Source organism: Pan troglodytes, chromosome 5 (assembly GCF_028858775.2).
Source record: "Pan troglodytes isolate AG18354 chromosome 5, NHGRI_mPanTro3-v2.0_pri, whole genome shotgun sequence".
NCBI classification, from domain to species: domain Eukaryota; kingdom Metazoa; phylum Chordata; class Mammalia; order Primates; family Hominidae; genus Pan; species Pan troglodytes.
The window spans coordinates 49,714,201-49,735,698 of record NC_072403.2 but is presented as its reverse complement, the minus strand read 5'-3'; positions in this window follow the sequence as shown (position 1 = coordinate 49,735,698).

Below are 21,498 nucleotides of genomic sequence, written 5' to 3'. Positions count from 1 at the left end.
TGATGATATGGGTGATCACTGTAAAATTTTTTTCAACTTTTCTGTAAAAGTTTTCATGCTAAAATGTTGGGGAAATTTTAGGAAGCTCAAAGCAGGAAAGAGATCAAAGGATCTATGGTTTAGAAAGGTAATTTTGGCCACCAGGATATTAAAGTGAAACCACTGACAATGGTGTTGGTGAGGACATGAAGAAGCTGGGACTGTCATATGCTGCTGCTACAACCACTTTGGAAGACTCGCAGTGTCTATGACACAGTAATTTCACTCCTAGGTATTTAGTAGAAACGTGTACACTTGCACACCACAAGGCAAAGATAAGAATGTTACAGCAGCATTATCCATCACAGCCCTAAGCAAGGAACAACCCAAAGATTATCAGTAGAATGGATTAAGAATTGCATAGTCATACAACGGGACACTATACCACAATGAGAATAAGTGAACCGCACACATGACATGGGTGAATTTCAAAATGGTGAGCCAGAGAAACCGGAAACAATCAAGTTCATCCAGTGTGATTCCATTTATACAACGTTCCAAAGTCAGGCCACACTAACTGTCAGGAATAGAAGGCAGAAGAATGCCTGCCTTTGATGGGAGTGACAACTGGGAGGGGACACCAGGCAAGGGTTACAGGAAGCTGGCAAAGCTATATTTCTTGATCTAGATGATGTGTTGCAGGTAAAAGATCACTGCACTATTTACTTATGATTTGTGCATTTTCTCAGTGTGTTTTTTAATTAGAGGGAAAAAAATGTTTACTAAACAATTGGGGGAAGACAGAAACCTGGCCGGGCACAGTGACTCCTGCCTATAATCCCAGTATTTTGGGAGGCCAAGGCAGGAGGATCACTTGAGCTCAGGCGTTCAAGACAAGCCCAAGCAACATAGGGAGACCCTGTCTCTACAAAAAAAAAAAGAAAAAAAGAAAATTTAATTAGCTAGGTGTGGCCGCACATCCCTGTAGTCCTGGTTTTTGGGGGCGCTGAGGTGGGGAGGGTTGTTTGAGCCCAGAAGGTTGAGGCTGCAGTGAGCCATGATCATGCCACCGTACTCCAGCCTGGGCAACAGAGTGAGACCCTGTCTCAAAAAAGAGAGGAGAAAAGAAACCTATTTGACCTTCACTCAAGGACACCCTCACCTTAAACCTGACCTCTGAGGGGCTTCTGGAGATGCAGCGAGTTTGCTTCCGCCCCTCTGAGCAGCCTGGGACAGTCTTCAGCTACACATCCAGCGTAGGCAAAGTCCTTGGCATTTGTCAGATCTGCAAGGTCAGAGGAGAGGAAAGAGGCATTGGAGGCTTTGATGCAGGATAGCCCACAGAGCCCGCAAAAGTCCTAGAAAGTTTGGCTGCCACCCTAAATCAGAATGAATCACAAAGGATCATTCCAGCCCGGTCCTGCATGAGATCAGGGGTGAGCAAGCTGCGGGTGAACAGAAGTTAAGAATTGGTGAGACACATCAGGCCTGCTCTCCTGCTCAAAGCTGCCGCCTTCAAACAGTCCTCTCTGCCTTGTTATAGTTGTCTAAAAAGGCTTTACTAAAAATCTACTAAAATTAACTCAGTAGGAACTCTTTTTGTAAAAAGAATACTCATCCTTTTGATATATTTTGTGTTGGTGAGGTTTCCATTTTCAGATGACAGGGCCTCTTAATACAGAGTCTACTTTTTTTTTTTTTTAATAATCAACTTCAATTTTCCACGAAGGGAAGGCAGGGAGGTTGGTTTACAGGTTATCCATAGCAGGAAGTCTAATTCCAGGTAGAGCAGTCAGGCTTTCCATGATTACAGCGAATTGAGTACTGGCATTGTCTGTGTGCCTTTGTAGGAGTGAGAAAATGTTAAAAATGTGATTAGAAATTGCAAACCCCTGGCTCAGGAATGAAATGGTGAAAAACAAGCACAACCTAAAGCATTATCAGATTTAACCAATAGTTTTAATATGCTAACAGGCCCCAGAAGAGACTGCCACCAACAACATATAAACTTGTGAGCACTGTAATATTGAATCAACATATTGTTGTATCTTTTTTTTTTTTTTTTTTGGTCAGGGATGGGGTGGGGATGGAGCTTCACTCATGTTGCCCAGGCTGGAGTACAATGGCATGATCTCGGCTCACCGCCACCTCCACCTCCCAGGTTCAAGCGATTTTCCTGCCTCCACCTCCCAAGTAGCTGGAATTACAGGCATGCACCACCACGCCTGGCTAATTTTTGTATTTTTAGTAGAGATGGGGTTTCTCCATGTTAGCCAGGGTGGTCTCGAACTCCCAACTTCAGGTGATCCACCTGCCTCGGCCTCCCAAGGTGCTGGGATTACAAGCATGAGCCACCGCACCCTGCCTGAATCAACATATTGAAGGAATATGCAGCTGACCTTAGCAGAGACTTTCAGGAGACTTTTGCTGGCTGTAGACCAGTCTAGACCATATGGTGGGCTGGCTTCTCCCAACAAACTCCTTGACAGACTCAGGCAGGTATAGGGGAGAGGGGCTTGAAGGCCAAATGGTCCCCCAAGAAACTCCATAACAGACTTCTCTGCCCAAATAAATTTGAGAAATGCTATGTTCAAATGAAACACACACTCTGTTGGTGAGGCTGAGGAAACAGGCTCAAACTCAGCTGGCGGCCCAGTGACTGGGACCACCCCTTAAGGGGGACAACCTGATGATATCTTTCAAAATTAAAAATGCACACGGTCTTTGACCCAGCAATTCTACTCCCTGGAATTTTTCCTGTTGATACACTCCCACAAGGAGCAAATGACGTGTGGGGAAGGCTATTTGTTTGCAGCATTGTTTATAATAATAAAAGTCTGGAAACAGCCCAGCTCTCTCAAAAAGGGTCTGGCAAAATAACCTCAGGAGGAGCAGCGAACACTTATTGAGTGCTTACTGCACACCAGGCACTGTCCTAAGCCATTTACAAGCTTTATCTTATTGAATCTCCACAAAATGCTTCAAGGTAGATGATGCTGTTATCTTTGGATCACAAATGAGGAAACTGAGTCACTCAGACATTGAGTAACTGGCTCAACATTAAACAACTGGCTTGAACGAGAGCATTCTGCCTCCAAAGACTATGCTCTTAACCACCTTATTATACAATCTCTTCCAAATAAACATTTGAAACATCTGTTTGGTGGAATAAACTGGAGTGAAGAAAAAGAACGAGGCAGCTGTCTGTGCGCTCACATCAAATGGTCTCCAGATTATTGTTAAGTGAGAGAAAAAAGTTGCAGAACGGTGTGGAGAAAAGTCATCATTCGTGTGGGAGGAAAACAGCTTATAAATATATATGTTTTAGACTACCTTTAGAAGGATACACAGGAAACTGGTAACTCAGGGGCCTCCAAGAGAAGGACTGAGTAAGTGGCTAGAAGAAAGGTTAGAAGAGAGGCTTACACTTCTGTCTGAATTTGTTTTTAACTTTTTATTTATTTTACTTTTTCATTCTTTTAAGCATGCAGAAAAGTTGCAAAAATAAGAACTGCTGATGTCCTTCACCTAGTTTCCCTAATTCTTATTGCGCTTGCATTTTTCACTGTGTCCATATAATATCTCTTATTTATTTCATTTATTTATTTTTTGGAAATAGGGTCTCACTCTGTCGCCCAGGCTGGAGTGCAGTGGTGCGATCTCGGCTCACAGCAACCTCCGCCTCTCAGGTTCAAGCTATTCTCATGCCTCAGCCTCCCCAGTAGCTGGGCCTACAGGCGCCTGCCAACACTCCCAGATAATTTTTGTATTTTTAGTAGAGATGGGGTTTCACCATGTTGGCCAGGCTGGTCTCAAACTCCTGACCTCAAGCAGTCTGCCTGCTTCGGCCTCCCAAAGTGCTGGGATTATAGGTGTGAGCCTCCATGCCTGAACTAAAATTAATTATTTAAAAATAAGACAATGTTAAACAAGTATTTTCTACTTCAGAAATTCTGGGAGATTGTTAAGATGCTAGCTGTTCAAATCTCTCAGAAGCAAGCCAATTGCATAGCATTTTCATGAAGTCTATCTTCAAACTCACCCACCTTCTGGAACAGACGCTTCCCAACCCAGAAGGATGTGCCTGAGCCAAGGGTCTTAGAGAAGGGGCCCAAGGAAGCTTCCAGAACCATAAATAAGGCCAGAGGCAGCTGTGCCTTGCTCAGGGGTGGGGTAGGGCAGAGACAGGGCTGAGGTGGCCCACAGGGCTCTTGCCTCCCAAGTGGGTTCTCTCTCCACCCAGCTGCCGGTGAGGACCACAGCAGAGAGGAAAGAAACAGAGGCATGCCAAGTGTCCGAACAATGCCAGCAAGCCCTCCCAGTCCTGCTGAGTCTCTTTTATTACCTGCCCAGGCCCTGGTGCCATGGGGCTTAGTATCTGAGATGGACTGAGGCCTCTCATCCTGTGAACCAGGTGCTGGGGAAAAACCCAGGTATCCACACATGGAGGACAGGGGACAGGTCCCCTGCCATCATTAAAGGCATTGCCTCCCCTGAGCACTAGCAGCCACTCAATCCCAGTGCCAGTCGCTTGCCCCGTTCCCAGCACAGCCCCTGGGGCCCTGCTGTCCTAAAATCATCTGCTCTGGCTTTTCTGGCGCTTTGCAGGGGTCATCAGGTCTGTTCCACTCGTGTGTTATTCCTTCCTGCTCCCGCCCTCATCAGGGATCTCTGGGGTTCCCTGAGGGCAGGGCTATGTCTCCCCCTCAGACTGGGGCTCCTCAAGTCAGGAACCTTAGAGAACAAGCGACTGGGCACTGTCCCCTCCTCCCACCCTCCCTTTTGGTTCCAAGGCCAGGTGTTTGAGCAGGCCGTCATTTCACATGTCCCAAGTCTGGGCACATGCACCGCCCAAAGCCCCTTGCCTCCCTGAAGGGGAGGCTGAAGGCCAGCCGCTGACACCAGTGGACCCACGGCGGGATCATTGCATAACAGCAGCCTGGCCACAGGATGATTCAGCACTGAGGCCTGCACAGCACTCTGACTTCTGTGGAGGACTCAGGACAGGGCTCCTCAGAATCAACGGACACGAGACCCAAGGATTCCACCTCACCTGGGGACGCGATGTTGCAGCCCTGGCATATTTGGGCCTCTTCTGGCTGCCCTGGGCCTGGCCTCTCTGTGTCTGGACCTGAGTGCAGGTACCTGGCCTGGGTTCCAGCCTGGGCAGGGCCAAGAGAGTCACCCTGCCACCAAGAGCCCACTGTCAGGACTTAGACTGCCCTCAAGCAGGGTTGTGGCCCAGCAGGAAAGTGACCTGGGGCCAGGGAAGGGACCCCAGGGGCAGCCTGGGGCTGGGGGGGTCAACTTGCCAGTTCTTTTTCAGACCACTAGATGTCACTTCCATTTCAAAGGAACCCACTGGTTGGAATTTTCCCCAGTCAGGTCCCCACAGCCTTCAAGTCTTAAAGACACACAGACCACAAAAGAAAACTTCATTTTCCCCGGAGGACCAAGACACTGGAAACCTGGCCAGGAGCTGCCCCCAACCCTCAGCTGAAGCTTCCAGGGGCTCCATAACATCCCATCCCAACCCTGGAAAGAGCCAGAGGTGATGGAACTCCATCTCCCCATCCCCCACCTGTCCTACAGGTTAGTATGGGGATGGTATTTTCTGAAATGAACAAAAAAATGAAAGACGTGATGAAATGAATGTGAGTGCATTTGAGTGGGACGATGTTTGAAACAGGGGACATATATGCCAAAGATCCTCTTCAGGGCCAGGAGATTCCAGGTTCATCAAGGTCATGTTGTCCATCCCCAGGCTTCAGACTATCCTCAAAAAGTTCGGGTAAGGCAGCGCTGAAGGGAAGTTCCAGGGACCTTGCTTTCTCCACTCCAGTCCCCAATATTCAGTCAACATCTCTTGACTGGCTGGGGCTGATTATTATAAATTACAACCTCTGTGAGGTAAGTATAAAGATAACCCCATTTGACAAATGAAGACGCAGAGGTATGGAGAGGGTTAAGTGAGAAAGTTCTCCCCAAGCCTCTTGCTGCTATCCCATCTCAGCTCCCCACAGAAATGGGGCATGGATTCAGCTGGTTGGTTTATCTACAGCTCAGGTTGCTGCTTAAAGACTCATTCTCTTTAGTTCATTTGTACTGGCTTTTACCCAGTGGTTTTCAAACTTGGCTGCCCATTAGAATCACCTGGGGAACTTTCAAAAATTCTGATGCATGGCTGGGCACAGTGGCTTACACCTGTAATCTCAGCACTTTGGGAGGCCAAGACGGGAAGATGGCTTGAGCTCAGGAGTTTAAAACCAGCCTAGGCAATAGAGTGAGACCTTGTCTCTATTAAAAATTTAAAAATTAGCCGGGTATAGTGGCATGCACCTATAGTCCTTGGTGCTACTTGGGAGGCTGAGGTGGGAGAATTGAACCCAAGAGGTCGAGCCTGTAGTGAGCCGTGATCGTGCCACTGCACTCCAGCCTGGGGGACAGACTGAGACCTTGTCTAAAAAAACATCTGATGCCCTGGTCACCCCATATGAATTAATTCAGAATGCAGGAGGGTTGGAGTAAGTCAGGCATCAGTATGCTCTTGTAAATGTCCAGGTAATTCCAATGAGTGGCCAGGTCTGTGGACCATTATTTAACCACTCCCCCAACCTACCCTCAGCCAACACTGAGGGTTTACCTACAGGCCTGACAGGGTGAGATTGGAAAGGCTGTGTTGCTATTAATGATTATTTAATCACACTTAATAATAGGATACCCAGAAACAAATACCTCACATACTGTAAGGCAGGAGGGCATGCATTGTTACTTTCCCGCAGAGGGAAGACTGACGTTCAAAGAAGTGAAGCAACTCACCCAGCAAATAAGTGAGTAGAACAAGGGTTAACACCCGAGTCTTCTTAGTTCTCAGACAAATGCTCCTGCCTCTTCATTATGCCTCCAAGATAAGGTGAGCTGCTTCCAGAGCAGTTAGCATCATACCTAGAAAACTGTTCCTTGTCAGTATCTGACCTATAGCCCCAACCACTTATCAACAGCCAGTCATAACCACAGCTGACCCTTTATCTTGACTACAAGCTTGCTTTACCCTGGCTACCACTTGACCCCTAACCCTGGCCACTGGTGACCCCTAATTGAGACCACAAGCTGTCCCTAATGCCAGCCATGTTCAGCACTGGCCAGAATATGGAGGGCTCAGGCTACCCAGTCACCAAACCAGGGAATACCTCTGTGTCGTGTCATAATTACTAATGATAATAAGCACGTGGGGCCTGTGTGCCAGACAGGGTTTCAATATGTCTCTACGAACTATCAGGTCAGATCTAAAGGCTTCCCCAAAGTTTCTCTTTCTTGTAAGGCTCGCCCTTTCCTGCTCCGATCTCCCTCTTTCACACACACACACACACACACACCTCCTTGCTCCTGCAGTTCCCCAGGCCTGGAATGCCCTTCCTCCTCCCCACACCGACTCTCCAGGATCCCCTCAAGGCCTTCCTCCCAAGGAAGCCTACAGGGCCCCCAGGGTCCCACATAGCCCAGGCTTACGGACCCCTTCGGTAGGTGTCACCAGGCCCAAGAGAGCAAAGTCACTCAGCTTAGCATCTTCTCTCCTTTCTCACAAGGTCAGGAAGGTCAGGGCCGCCCAGCAGGGGTGACAGTCAGATGTCAGGGGACACTCACCCACACAGGCACTCACATACGCACACACGCTCGCCAAGTGTGTTTATAGAGTTCTGGGCAACTGTAAACTTGGCTCACTCCAGCTGCCCCCAGGAGAGGGAAAACCATAAACACCTCCTGCTCCCACCAGTTTCCCTCGACAAGGCGAGTCACCTCCCAGGACCTGGACACCCACCATTATAGGGAACTGGCTGTACTCATCGACTCTACTCAGTGAGCAATGCCCAGCCTCACTCACATCCCCAACACAGGGGAAGCACCCCAGGCCCCTGCCATAGCCCTCCTGAGTCTTTGCAACCCTGGGAATGCCTCACCCTTCTCTTCCCTCGCCACCCTCAAAGGGCCACTCTCGGTCTTACCTCTAAGACACTCCCACTGATCTCCTTACTACATACTGAGTACTTTCTGGAAGGGGCTTTAAGACAAAAAGCCTTTGGGATGAGACCTAATATTCACTCTTAGAAATCCATTCCCCTGGGTCAAGCAGTGCTCTTTCCTCTGGAAGGGTTGTCTCAATGGGTCTCTGGATCTCTGTGTGACTGTGCTGCAGCAGAGGCAGCTGGTATACAGGTGGGTACCACCTGGAGCATGAATTCTGGCTCTAAGTGTGGCACCGCCTGCTTGGGCGGTACACTCTCTGAATGCACAGTGAGGAACGGACTGCAAATCTCTAGGGTCCCTCCAGCTCTAGTAGCCAGTGGTTTCTCCTTCCAATCAAGGATTTTTATTGGGAAGTCACACAATTGATCTTGCTACTTTGAAATGTTGCCGTAACTTTAAAGGAGAAGTCTTACTGAGGCAGGCCTAAAGCGTAATAAAATTAGGTTAGCTGTAGGGAGGAACTTCCAAGACCGTGCATTACAAGGCACAGAGGATCGTAAAGCAAAACCAAAGAATATCTCTTCTGGAAATCTTTTAAAATGCAAGAAAGATATTCCTCAAAGGCCGAGTCTGACTTTGCTGGATATTTGGGGCCTTTTATTATTATTGAAAGGGGAGAGAGTGTGACCTTTCCTCAAGCCAGGAAAGGGTTGGGGGGGCCTTGATGGAGTTCCCAGTGCCAAAGGATAGAGAGCTGAATGGACCCGGGGCCTCACCCCTACCTCCTCCATTGTCCCCTGTTCCGTTAATGAAGGCTCAGACCAGAACAACCAATGAGGCTTGGAAAATCCGCCTGTTGTGCGAGGGGATTTTCCATAAATCTCCCTCATTCAGGCAGCGACAGCCCCGTGCCCTGTGGAGGGAGGGCTGCCTGGCTCCTGGGGACCCTTGTTAAGAACAGGTGCTTTCTGGCCAGATCCCTGTTCCTCTGGGCCCCTCAGCCACCTGGGGGCTTTTGTAGGGATGTAGTGAGGAAACCCACCCAGCCTTCCAGGAGCCATCTCCACGGAAAATAACCTTGGGCCCCTTCAAGCCTGCAAGGGTGAGAAAATGGGCTCTGACCTACCAATGGGATTGCAGTTTAGAGGGTTGTTTTGCATAAATCTGTTCACCACCCGTTCAAGGCCTCCCTTGTGAAACATTATAGACCTCACCACGGAGTATGGGAGCCACTAGCCACATGTGGCCATTTAAATCTAAATTATCAGCTTGAACAATGTTGTGAAACCCTACCTCTACAAAAAAATTTTCTTAAATTAGCCAGGCATAATGGCGTGTGCCTGTAGTTCCAGCTACTCAGGAGGCTGAGGTGGGGGAATGGCTTAGGTCTGGAAAGTCGAGGCTTCAGTGAGCCGAGACTGCACCACTGCACTCCAGCCTGGGCCACAGAGTGAGACCCCGTCTCATTCATAAATAATCTAAATTAACTAAAATTGGGTTTTAAAACTACCGTAAATCAGATGCATAGTTTAAGTGCTCGGTACCCGCGTGTGGCTAGTGGCTACTGTTTTCCACAGTGCGGCTCGAGAACATTTCCACCATCACAGAATGTTCTAGCGGACAGCACTGCTTAGAGCTGACACTAAACAGAGCAGCCTTCCATTAGAGCAGAAATGCAAGCACTGACAACAGGAATAGAAGAAGTCTTGTGCTGACAATGGAGAAGGCTCCAGGGACTCAGGGAGCCCCAGTCTGAGGGGAAGGCACAACCCTGTCCTCAGGGAGCGCCCAGCCCAAAAAGGGTTAAATAATTCCTTGGTCGGATCTTGTTTTCCTGAGCAGGTGAGGGGGAAAGGGCCCAGCTGTCACTTAGCAGGCTCATTAGTGATGTCTGCTGGGGCCTTGCCCTCCCCAGGGGTAATTATTAACAGGCCTCAGGTGTGAGAGAGCGTGCAGCCCAGGCCTCACCCTCCCGTTCAGCTGACTTGGCCAGCTGGGCATCCTTGGTTGGGGCGGGAGGACCCCAGAACCAAGAATCCCAACTGGAGAGACAGCCCTGGGGCTGCCTGAATAATGATACCACCAAGACCTGGCTCTGTGGCCCCCGTTCCCCAGCGCTCCCACCCTGAGTTAAGCCCTGCTCTGTGTTTGATAAGATGGACGGCCAACAAGGGGGCACAGCACTGACCAGGAAGGCTGCCCGCCACTTCCCAATTAAACTGTTCAAAACTGGGGGGCCGTCCCTGCAGCCTCACTGGGGAAAGTCTAATCTCACCAAACCTGGGCCAGGGCCCCTTGCCTTGTCAGCAGGAATTTTCCACATTTGCTGAGATTTCTGTTTGTCTTCTCCATTAGCTCAACAAGCATGGTTGGAAAGATGACTAAGATAATTAGTGACTGACAGTAGCTCTGACCATGGGGCCAGGCCAGGAGTGAGTGGCAGGGGCTGGAGTGTGGCTGGGGAAGCTGTGAGTCAGCCAGAAAGTGTGAGCGCAGGGCCTGTACCAGGCCTGGAGACCTCAGACCAGACAGGAGGGAGCCCAGAGCAGACCCATCAGAGTCAGAGGCAAGGGACAGAAAGAGCAAGTGATGGCTCCTGCCTCATAACCATGGAAACGGCTCCAAACGGAGGCCACCTCTACCAAAGAAGACTCAAGCCCCTGGGTGGGTCAGTGGGCCTGAGGAGGGAGAAAGAAGCCTATTCCACAGCTGCAGCCCAAACCTGGCCCTCAAATGGCCTATGTTCACATGGCACAACAAGCAAGCAGGGATGCCACTAGAGAGAAAGCCCAACCTTAACCTCTTGCCAGTAGGGACGGGGTAGGGGAGCTGGGTTTAGAACCTTCTTTCTAAAGCATATCCCAAGCTTACCTCAGCCATCACCCACTTCAGTAGGCTCCCAATTCTTTTGATTGTATACCTCTATCCACAGAAAATCTGTGACATATGCCCCTACATGTATATAAGATATACAATATGTGCTACCATACTAATAAATTATGTACATTATAAAGGACAAAAGAAAGAATAAAAGTGAGGTTCCAATGTCTTCCCAAATGTGGATACAGTCTGGAGACTGTTGATTTACTTAAAGAGTGTGGGTGACACATTTCTAACTAAGCTCAGTAAATGAGCAAATCTTCCTGTGTTTGCAAATTCAACATCAGCCAGTCCTCCCTGGTTAACAGTTAAGATTAGTTGCTATCTCAAAATTATTTTGAACTTGAGCTGACCCTTATGCTGGGATGGAGATGGTAGCAGAGCTGGCCATGTCAGCTGACAGCAGGCTCAGAGCACCCCCCACCCCACATGGTGACTTCGCCCATGCTGTTCCCTCTAAGTAGAATGTCCTGCTGCCATTTTTCACAGTGGCAATGATTTGCCTTCAAAACTCCACTCTTCTCCAGGATTTCTTCCCTGAATTCCAGGCTGGTCAAGTGTCCCACCCCTAAACTCCCACAGCCCACTATGAAGACAGTACTGACTTTAAACAAAATGACAGACAGCGGGTCCTCAAATAATGTCATTTCATTCAACATTGTTTTTAAGTGAGAAAAAAATTCATTTTATTATACGTAATTTCACTTAAAGTTGCAATTTCCAAGGACCTATTGATGATGTTAAGTGAGGATGTACTGTACCTCTATTCTGGAATGTACTGTGCTGCCCTGGAACAATGCGTTTAACCCTCTGCCTCCCTGACTTGATTGTACAACTCCTGAAAGGCAGGGGATTGCTTTATTCATCTTTGTCTCCTCAGCTATCAGCATATGCAGACACGGATATATCCACCCATGTCCGCTCAGCACCCACCGTTCTGACACTTTGAGCCCGTTTGGGTTCCCATACAGGGCAGGTCAGAAGTGCCAGGGAATTGACACCCACTTCCCTAAGGATCTCTCAACCAATGGCTACATGATTTCGTGGCTAATACCCTAGCTCCCTTGCCCCCTGGGTGGGTAACTTTGAGATGAGTTACCCAAAGGTCCCCAGTTGCATACAGCAGTCACCTACTCAGTAGCAGGCATTTATTTTATTGGCTTCTTTCTCTTTCCTGCCTCACTTCTCTACTCCTTTACTGGTGTTTTATGGAAACCTTCCAAATAAACTATTAATGCTCAAGTCCTTATTTCAGAGGAAACCAGCCCAAGACACTGACATGTAATAGGTGATCAATAAATTCTAATTAATGAGAATCTATTGAGCAACTTCTATCCCAGCCATTGAGGGTCGCGGGAGGAGAAAGCTCACTAGGATGGAACAGCCACAGAAGCTTCTTGAGGAGTTGGATTGAGCTGGAGCATTCAAGATGGGCAGGGTTGGAGCAGGCAGACAGGAATGCAGATGGAGTTCCCAGCAGAACGAAGGGCATAAGCAAAGGTGGGGAGGCTGGAATGAAGCCTACCTATCTGGAGGGCAATGAGGAAGCACTGAGTGACACATCATATCTCCGCCCCAAGGGTTTTCCCTTTTCCATGCCTAGTTCCCCAGGTTCCTCTTTCCCTGAGCCCTGGCAGTTGGACTTGGGGCTTGGCATCTTGGGGGAAGGGCTTCTCAGAAATTCCGTGCCCTGCCAAAGAAGCAAGCAAGCCCCTGTCCCCACCCTTCAGAGCAATCCTCATTATCTTTCTCAAGACAGGCAGAGATTAGGCTGACTTCTGGGAAGGCGGATGCCTCCACCTGCCCCTTCTCCCCATGTCTGGAAAAGGGAATCAGAAGAAAGGAGCCAGGGATTGACTCAGTTCCTCTGCTGATTATTACATGCAATTAAAAGCAGGCGGGAGACAAATCTGGGCACGCTGAGAGGGAGCCCTGTGTATCCCCTCGTCCACCCTGGCCTCTGGGGGTCCTGCCTGAGCCAGCAGCCATCCGGGCTATGGGGGCAGCAGCTGCAGCAACACCCATCCTGGGCATCCACACTTAGGGAGGCATGCGGGCTTGTTTTGGGGCTGCAGACCAAGCCCCCACCCCTTAGTGCTCAGCTGAAAGAGGTCTGCTGGCAGAGAACCCAGCAAGGGCAGGCCTGGGAGTCTGATACCACCTGCCCAGCCTGGCTTTGCCATCTGCTCGTTGGGGAACCTCAGGTGAGTCCTTCACTTTACCTGCAACCCAGTTTCCCCAACTGTGCAATGAAAGAGCTGGATACTGACTAAGACTTCTTCAGCTCTGATGTTTTATGTTCTTGACTCTGAGAAGCTGCTTTTTTGCCCATGTCTTCAGGCCAGAGTTTCTGGGATGCTGACCTTGAGCCTCAAACTAAGCTGCTCTGTGGTCCCAAGCTGGGTCTGGGGTGCTGTTGACCTCAGACTGGAAGCTGACCCTAAATGTCAGATTCCTCAATACACACACACACACACACACACACACACACACACACACACACACATTTGTATATTACCATGCCTGTAACAAATTGTAAAGACTGACAATTTGCAAAGAAGGAGACCCGGCATTTAAACACACAGGCAGGTTCCCAGGGTACAGGATCCTACACGAAGCCTCCCTGGCCTCGGCAATGCCAGGCTGAGGGTTTAGGGTCAGGTGGCTTCTGTCCTCTCCTTAGAGGAATGAGTATCAGGAAAGAGACTAGGGATTGCATGGAGCAAGAATGGGTTAACAGAGAATAAATCATGTTAAATTAACCTTCTTTTCTTCCCAACGGGGTCTGTGGTCTCTGAGGGACACCATGGAAATTGTGATTCTAGTGAGACCAAAAGGGACATAAGCACCTATTCATTCACTGGCATTTCCCATCTTGTGATTCTTCCAATCCATAGGGTGCCAACCTGGAAGAATGGAATGATCTTTAGTGGAGGAAGTTAGGTCTCAGGGAAAACCTCCCCACTGACATGAGACCCCAGGGACCTCGCAACGTCCTGACAGGTCGCCCTAAGCTGATGTGCAGACCCCACCCCACCCATCCACAGGCAAGGAGAAGCCGAGTGACTTTTCCAGGTACCTTTAAATTTGGAGATGACTTGGGTGGTTCCAGTCTCTCTCTGGCCAGTTGCCCACTGGTTAAATCAAATGAGGTCAGGTGCATAGATCCTTCCTCAACAGCTTGGCCTTAGAAAGTCCTTTGCTCCCCAATACAACACTGCATTCCCCACATCCCAACCAGACGCCGTGTACATAAAAGCATGTCCAAATTAGAACTATATTAAGATACAATGTTTCACCTATCAGATTGGCAAAAATCCAAAAACAAATTGATAGCGCCCTTTGTGGGCCAGGCTGTGGGGAAATAATCACCCTCATGCATTGTTGGTGAAAGTTTAATTGTTACAATCTCTGTGGAGAACAATTTGGCAAGAGGAACAATCCCAGGTCTGGGAATCGATGCTATAGATGTACCTACTACGTGCGAAATGACGCATGTACAAGATTATTGACTGCAGGATTGTTTGTAAAAGCTAAAGATGGAAATGACCTAACTCAAGGAAAGGCTGGTTTAATACATGACAGATCAGCCATACAATGGAATACTATGCAGCTGTAAAAAAAAAAATCAGGATATTCTTTTTGTACCATTAGTGAACATCCTCCAAAGACATGGAATTAACTCAAGACAGTTACGGAACCATGTGCAAAGTACACTACCTTCTATAGAGAAAAGGGAGACATAAAAATATATATTATTTTCTTCTTGTAAAAGTAGAAATTTAAAAAATTACACCTTCCCTCACAGAGGCAGAGTAAAAGACTCAAGAACCCCGGAAGGAACTTGCCCTGCCCACTTCTCCGGGTTTGAATGGGGTGCAAATGAGGTAATGGATGAAAGTCAAGAGCTCTAGACACTGTCAGGGCCAAGGGGAAGGCATAGCCTGACCCTCTCTGGAATTAATGCCGTCCCGAGGCCTCCACCTTCATTGGCTAGGGTTTTCTCAGTTGCAAGCTAACCTCAGGAAATGAGTTTAAGCATACTCCCCAATGAGCTCATTAGGGCCAGTTGTCCTGGCCAATGAGAAAAGTGCAGGGGTGGGACTTAATATGTAAATGGCGCATTGGGTCCGGTGAAAGCAAATTCCTCTTAGGTCCCCCTTCAAAGAAGAACAAGCCTGCACACTGTTCGCACTGCAAGTGATGATTTGGTTTCAGCAAGAGACATCACACTAAAGTGTGTGCCCTCCATTTGAAATCGGTTTGTTGTTTTCTTTGTAATTAAACTGCAAATTGATCCTTCTTTTTGAGTTGTATGTAAGCTGAACCTGAAAAGTGTTTTGTATCTTGGTTGCATGTTTGCAGAGATCTAAGTGAATCTAATATTAAGGTAACACTGGGGTCTCTCAGGATTCTTTTCCTTTAAGTGAGGTCCTAGACATTATTCATGGCTGAAATAAATCTATTTGAGTACAAGTTTCTAGAAAGCCCGGGAAGAGTCTTTTTTCTTTTTGAATCCTCTTGGGAATACAGTAGGTGCCTAGGAAATGTTTGCTGAAATGATTATCTAATTTAAGAAGGATTCTAGGAGGGAAGCTGGTGAGGTCCTGCCCCCTGCCCCATTGGCTGCAGCTGGCAAGGAGGCAGGGGCTTCATCATGGGGTGGCAGATAGGGCAGTGCCCAGCTCCCAGGCTTGGCCTGCATCTCCCAGGCACCTACCTGAGTACACACCCTCTTCCCTCTTGGGGCCTCTGGTTTCCTGCCTGGGAACGGGGGTGGGAGCAGTGGCTGACCAAGGCAGACCACTGCCCATGTCGGGCGTGGTCTCCCGAGTTGATGGGAGCACGTTCCTGAGATAGGGGTGCGATGGCCGGAATGTAAGGGGCCAGAGGCAGTGATAGACTGCGCCAGTCCAAGAGCTGAGCAAATATTGACCCTCAGCAGGACAGCCTCTTGAAAACCCTCCACAGGATGCCTCTCGCTGTTCCCCTATCTCTAGCCACCCTCATGGTAGGGTGCCTCCAGCTGGATGGAGGTGGGGTAGGGGCTGCTGATGCTCCCTTTGAGGCCCAAGCCCAAAACCCAGGCCCAGAGACACTGGGCTGGGGACACCAGGGTGGCCTTGCTGCTCCTGCAGTAGGGTTCTAGGTGCTTCCAGGCCTAGGTCTCACTGTTCTCTGGGCTCTCCAGCCTGGGTGTGGGTGGCATCTGGAATAGGATGTGGACCTCCCTAGAGCCAGGCTGTCCTTAAAATGCCCCAAGGAAGCCCTTGTCTCAGTTCATTCATTAAAAAAGAAACCCACTACGAGCCATCAACAACTGCATAGCAATCAACTGCCCTCTTAATTACCAAAAATAATAATGATAAGTAACATTTATTAAGGGCTTTCTGGGGCAGGCACAGTGGCTCACACCTGTAATCCCAGCACTTTGGGAAGCTGAGACCAGAAGATCACTTGAGGCCAGGAGTTCAAGACCAGGCTGGGCAACATAGCAAGACTTCATCTCTGCTAAAAATTTTAAAAATTAACTGGGTGTGGTGGTGTGTACCTGTAGTCCCAGCTACTCAGGAGTCTAAGGCAGGAAGATCGCTTGAGCCCAGGAGATCGAAGCTGCAGTGAGCTATGATCACACCACTGTACTCCAGCCTGGGCAACAGAGCGAGACACTTGTCTCTAAAACAAAACAAAACAAAAAGCTTTCTGTGGGCTGAGCACTGTACTAAATGCTTTACATGTATTCACTCATTTAATCTTTACAACCACCTTAAGAAATAGATATCATTTTTATCCCTAGTTTACAGATGTGGAAATTGAGGCACAGGGAGAGCGAGAAATGCCAAACAGAGAAAAGTATCTCAAATCTATTGTGTCATTCTCTGTGATGTAGAAATGTGGAGATGGGAGGTCCTTTGAGAAGGCTGTGTGCTGGCTTCCCTTTACAGATGGAGAGACTAAGACCTCTGTGGGGGAATGACTTTTGCAAGATCACTCTGGGCTATAGAGCAAGGGTGCCGAGTCAAAGGTGCTGCTGACTGGCCCACATTCCTAAGGAGCTGACCAGCTGACCGCTGACCTTTGGGGTTGCCTGAGGTCTTATCTTGCAAGAATCCTAAATGCTTCGTTTTCTTTTCCTGCAGCCCTGCTACTCTGGGCAAACACCCCAGCCCCTCCTCCATCCCACTGGATATCTGTCTCCTTTGCCACCTCACTCACTCTGACCTTGGCATTTTCCCACATCACCCCAGCAAATTGCTTTCTAGGTCCCATCATTGGGCCTTCTCCTGTGGTTTCTCCAGTATGTTTTGGAAAAACCTCTATGGGTCTCAGTTACCCCACTTGGCCAATGAGGGCATTGGACTGGATGACCCAAGATCCCTCCCTCTCTAACTCTCAGGTGCTGGGAATCACAGATTCTAGTCTGCACTCTGTCTAGCATGGCTGCTCTCTCCATCTGGTCCTTGCTCAGACCCTGCAGGCAGCTGGGGTCTCCCTGTCACCTTCGCAGCCAGGTTGGAAGGAGGTCAAGAATGGAGACAAGAAGACTGACGGGTGGGTGAGCTCAGAGGGGAGTATCCAAAAAGGGGTTCATTTCATTTCATTGCCACCTGTCTCCCAACCAGATTCCATCATTCCATCCGCATACATTACTCCAGCCTCTCAGGCCTGGTCTGGACCCCTAGGACCCCTCCTCTGCCAGTGGGGGAAGAAAGGGGAATGCAAGTTGGGGGAGTGGCAGGTACAGCCCTTCCCTGGGAGGTGGTGGTACCTGCAGGCCACTAGCTGCCCCTCAAGGGTGCTGAGGAGCCTGGCTGGAGCTAGGGCTCGGCCCTCCATCTTGGCTGAAGGCAGCACCCTCTGCTCAGAAGAAAACACAGCAAGTGTGCCCAGTCTGCCCTGCCCTGGCATGCCCTTCCCTTCCCAGGTCAATGACTTTGTGAACTCCAAGAAGGATTGAAGGCCTCGCACTCATCCTCCTGCCTGTCTCCAGATAGTCTCACTGGACGTGATCCCTGAGCCGGGAGAAGTCCCTGGGCTCTCCCGCAGTCTCACTGCCCACACGCTGCATGGGCAAAGGGCAGGGCAGTCCCCCAGAGCTCCACACCACCTGGCACACTGGCCCACCCTCAGCCCAGCCCAGCTCAGCCCTCAGAGTGGCAGGTGTAGAGCGTGTGTCCTGGGGAGCTATCGAGGAAGCCAGCACAGGCCTCCCCCAGCCCCTCAGGACATGCATTCCCTGGCTTCAGAAGAGGCTGAAGGCAAGGAAGGACACATAAACCCCTTCCAGGGACCAAGGACAAGCACTCCGGGGAAACAAGTGTTGACACACAGAATAGGCTGGGAACTTAGGAGGTTTCCTGCGACGGGAAGGGGAGCCAGGCCCAGAGAGGAAGTGGATGCTTCAGAACACAGAGAAATTCCCTCCACTAATTTTACCTGACCCAGAGAAGCTGGGCTTGGGAACTCCCTCAGGGCAAAGCTATGCGTCTCCCCTCAGACTGAGGCCCCCTAAGGACGGGGCTGTGTCTTCCCTCAGACTGAGGTTCCCTGAGGACAGGGCTGCATCTCCCCTCAGACCGGGCCCCCCTGAGAAAGGCTGCATCTTGCCTCAGACTGGGACCCCCTGAGGATGGGGCTGTGTCTCCCCTCAGACTGGGGCTCCCTCAGACTGCGGCTCCCTGAGGACACAGCTTCATCTCCCCACTCAAGCTGGGGGCTGAGTGATAGAAGGAGGTGGTTTTCCTCATCGTACTGGAAACTGGGAGCCAAACATAGAAGTTGAAGAAGACTAATTCCATGCCATGACCAGAAAGAACTCACTTTTTTTGGTCATTTAAGTGGATTATCTTTATTGAAAATAACATAAAACCCATACATACATTCTGGATATCAAATCAGTTTCAATTAGGTGTTCAAGCTCATTTACTCTGAAAACATCTTCATCTACCAGGAAAAAATAAACAGTTAAAATTTCATCTCACTTGTTTTTCAAATTAGGTAATATATCCTCACAGTTCAAATATCAAAGTAATTATCCTGGAGAATTCTCACTCCCAGTACCCACACCCCCCCCACCTTCCCATTCCCTCCACCACATGTAATCACTTACATTAGTTTCTTACGTATTTTTTCAGTGTTTGTTTATGCAAATGCAAATAAACACTAGTGTTCTCCCCTCTTGGAGAGAACTTTCTGATAGCTAACTAGATGGCATCCAGTCAAAATCCCAGCTTTGTCTCCAGGCTGTGATGCTGACTCCTTTGGCTCTCACGTCCCTCTCCTGGGCTGGGGTGACAGCCACAGCCCTGCTTGCTGCGAGAAGGAGGAAGTGTATGTGACAGCCCAGCGTCTGCAAGCGCTCAGTACGTGCTTATTGGTTTGGGTTTCTTTTTTAAAGAAATCATCTGAACCCAATCTGTTTCCTATCTCCTTAAGTTTGGCTGAGCTGGCTTGTTGGCAAGTGGATTTGGAGAGAAGAGCTCTTTAAGTGAAGAGGGTGGGTTGTGAGTGGGAGACTGTAAGAAGTGGGGTGAGGCCATTGCAAATGTGGAGGCAAGTGGCACTCCTGAGGTCTGCGGGTTCTGAGAATCTCCCAGCAAGGAATCCTGGTCCTGGGAACAAAAGTCATGCCCGTGTTTCCCTGGCAGCTCAAACCCTGCAGCCTCAGAGGCCAGGTTTAAAGCCCTATCTAAGGTACACAGCATTATCTCCATTCCTCCCCGTGGGGAGCCCAGGCCTCCTGGAGGGCCTGGCTCCCACTGCTTCGTTAATATTTACCATAACTGGAAAACAGCGGGCACACACAGGCATGGGCTCCCTTCCCAGACAGAAACGTGCACTCAGCAAAACACCCCTGTGGATCCCCAGGAGCCCCTTCCACAGCTGGGCGGGCACCAGTAGAACAGACTAGACTGGTGACATCAAGTCCCTGCACACCCACTGGCAGCCCTGGCTCCTTCATGCAAGGGAGGACCAGTGAGACAGGTGACTGACCAAGACCCCACCACCCATACACGCGGCTGTTGAGCATTTGAAACATGGCTGGCCCAAATCAAGACATGCTCTCGTGTGGAATACACGCCACATTGTGAAGTGTTTGCATGAAAGATAATGTAAATTATCTCAACAAGTTTTCATATATTGATTGCAAGTTCACCTGTGCATTTTACTTTTTGATGAGGCTTCTAGAAAATTTTAAAATAGAGATATGGCTCACAGTATAGTTCTATGAGACAGCACTGACCCAGAGTGCTACGGGAAGTGTAGTTTGGAGGCTGCCCTTTGCCTTCTGCCTGGCCCAGGATATAATCACCACACCGGCTCCAGCTCCTAGAGCCTGTCCTGTTCTCTGACAACAGGAGCCAGGTCTCCCTTCCCTCCTAATTTTCCCTGAGCGCCCAGACGTTTGGGAGCAGGGATAGGTGGCGATGTGAGGAGCCAGCCAGTCACGCTGTCTGCCAAGTCAGTGACAGGGTAGCGCAGGGAAGGCCAAGTCCCCAGCCCTGTGGCCACCATTATAAGCCTCCTCTGTGCTGATTAGTGATCAAATTAGAAGTTGCTCATTTCCTTCAGGTGGACTTTAGAGGAGGCATTGTTTCCTCAAGACTTAAGATTCAGGCATTCAACAAGGTGTAGATGAGAACACACCTGGGTTGGAAATGGCTTGGAATACTCAAAGATTACAAATTTTCACATAGAATTCACAAATAAATGTAGGAAAAGGCATGGCACAATGTCTGTCTTCTTCCGTCTTCCACTCAGCCTTGTCCCATCATTTTTTATTGTTTTTGTAGAGACGGGGGTCTCATTATGTCGTCCAGACTAGTGTCGAACTCCTAGCCTCAAGCGATCCTCCCCCTCGGCCTCCCAAAGTGCTAGGATTGCAGGCGTGAACCACTGCAACTGGCCAGCATTCCACCATTTTTAGACACACAACCCACCTAAGTCCCTTCCTCCTAGAAGAGTTCTTCTTGCAAAAGAAGGTCCCCCAAGTCCATTCTTTTCCAAGCTCAACATTCTAGTTCTTTACCCATTTCTCACGAAGCCTCCTTTACAATTATTTAACTCCCTGTGTGCTCCTTGAACAGACTCCACTGTGTCTCCCACCTTACTGTCCCCTAGCCGAACCCAGTTCCCCTCATTTGGACTTGCTGCTGCTGAGCCCAGGGGGCCAACCGCCTCTCTCATTCTGGATACGATACGTCCATTAACCCACCCTATAATTGCCTTGCTCTTCAGATTACTACACATCATTGCTGACACACAGGGAGTTGTCAAAATTCTCTAAGTCTTTTGCACTAGGTACACTTACCCTCTCTCATTACGTAGTTGGCATTTGGGACCTGGAAATGTCACCTGGTATCACTGTCCTGTATTCTTCCTTGTATCGTGGCCACCTGTCTTGGTTCTTCTGAGTCCTGATTCTCTCACTGATGGCTCACTTTTCCACCCAGGGGGAACAGAATCACATCTAGGCCCTCGTCGGAATCATTAGCTAGTGGTGGGTCAAGTGCTCACCCCCACCACTCTTGGAAAGTGCTCTGGTCAAGGTACCAGTCCTACGATCAATCCTCAGTCCTCATTCCACTTGGCCTTTTGGCACCATTTGTCACATTTGGCCGCCCTCTTTATTTTTTATTTATTTATTTTTTTGAGATGCAGTCTTGCTCTGTC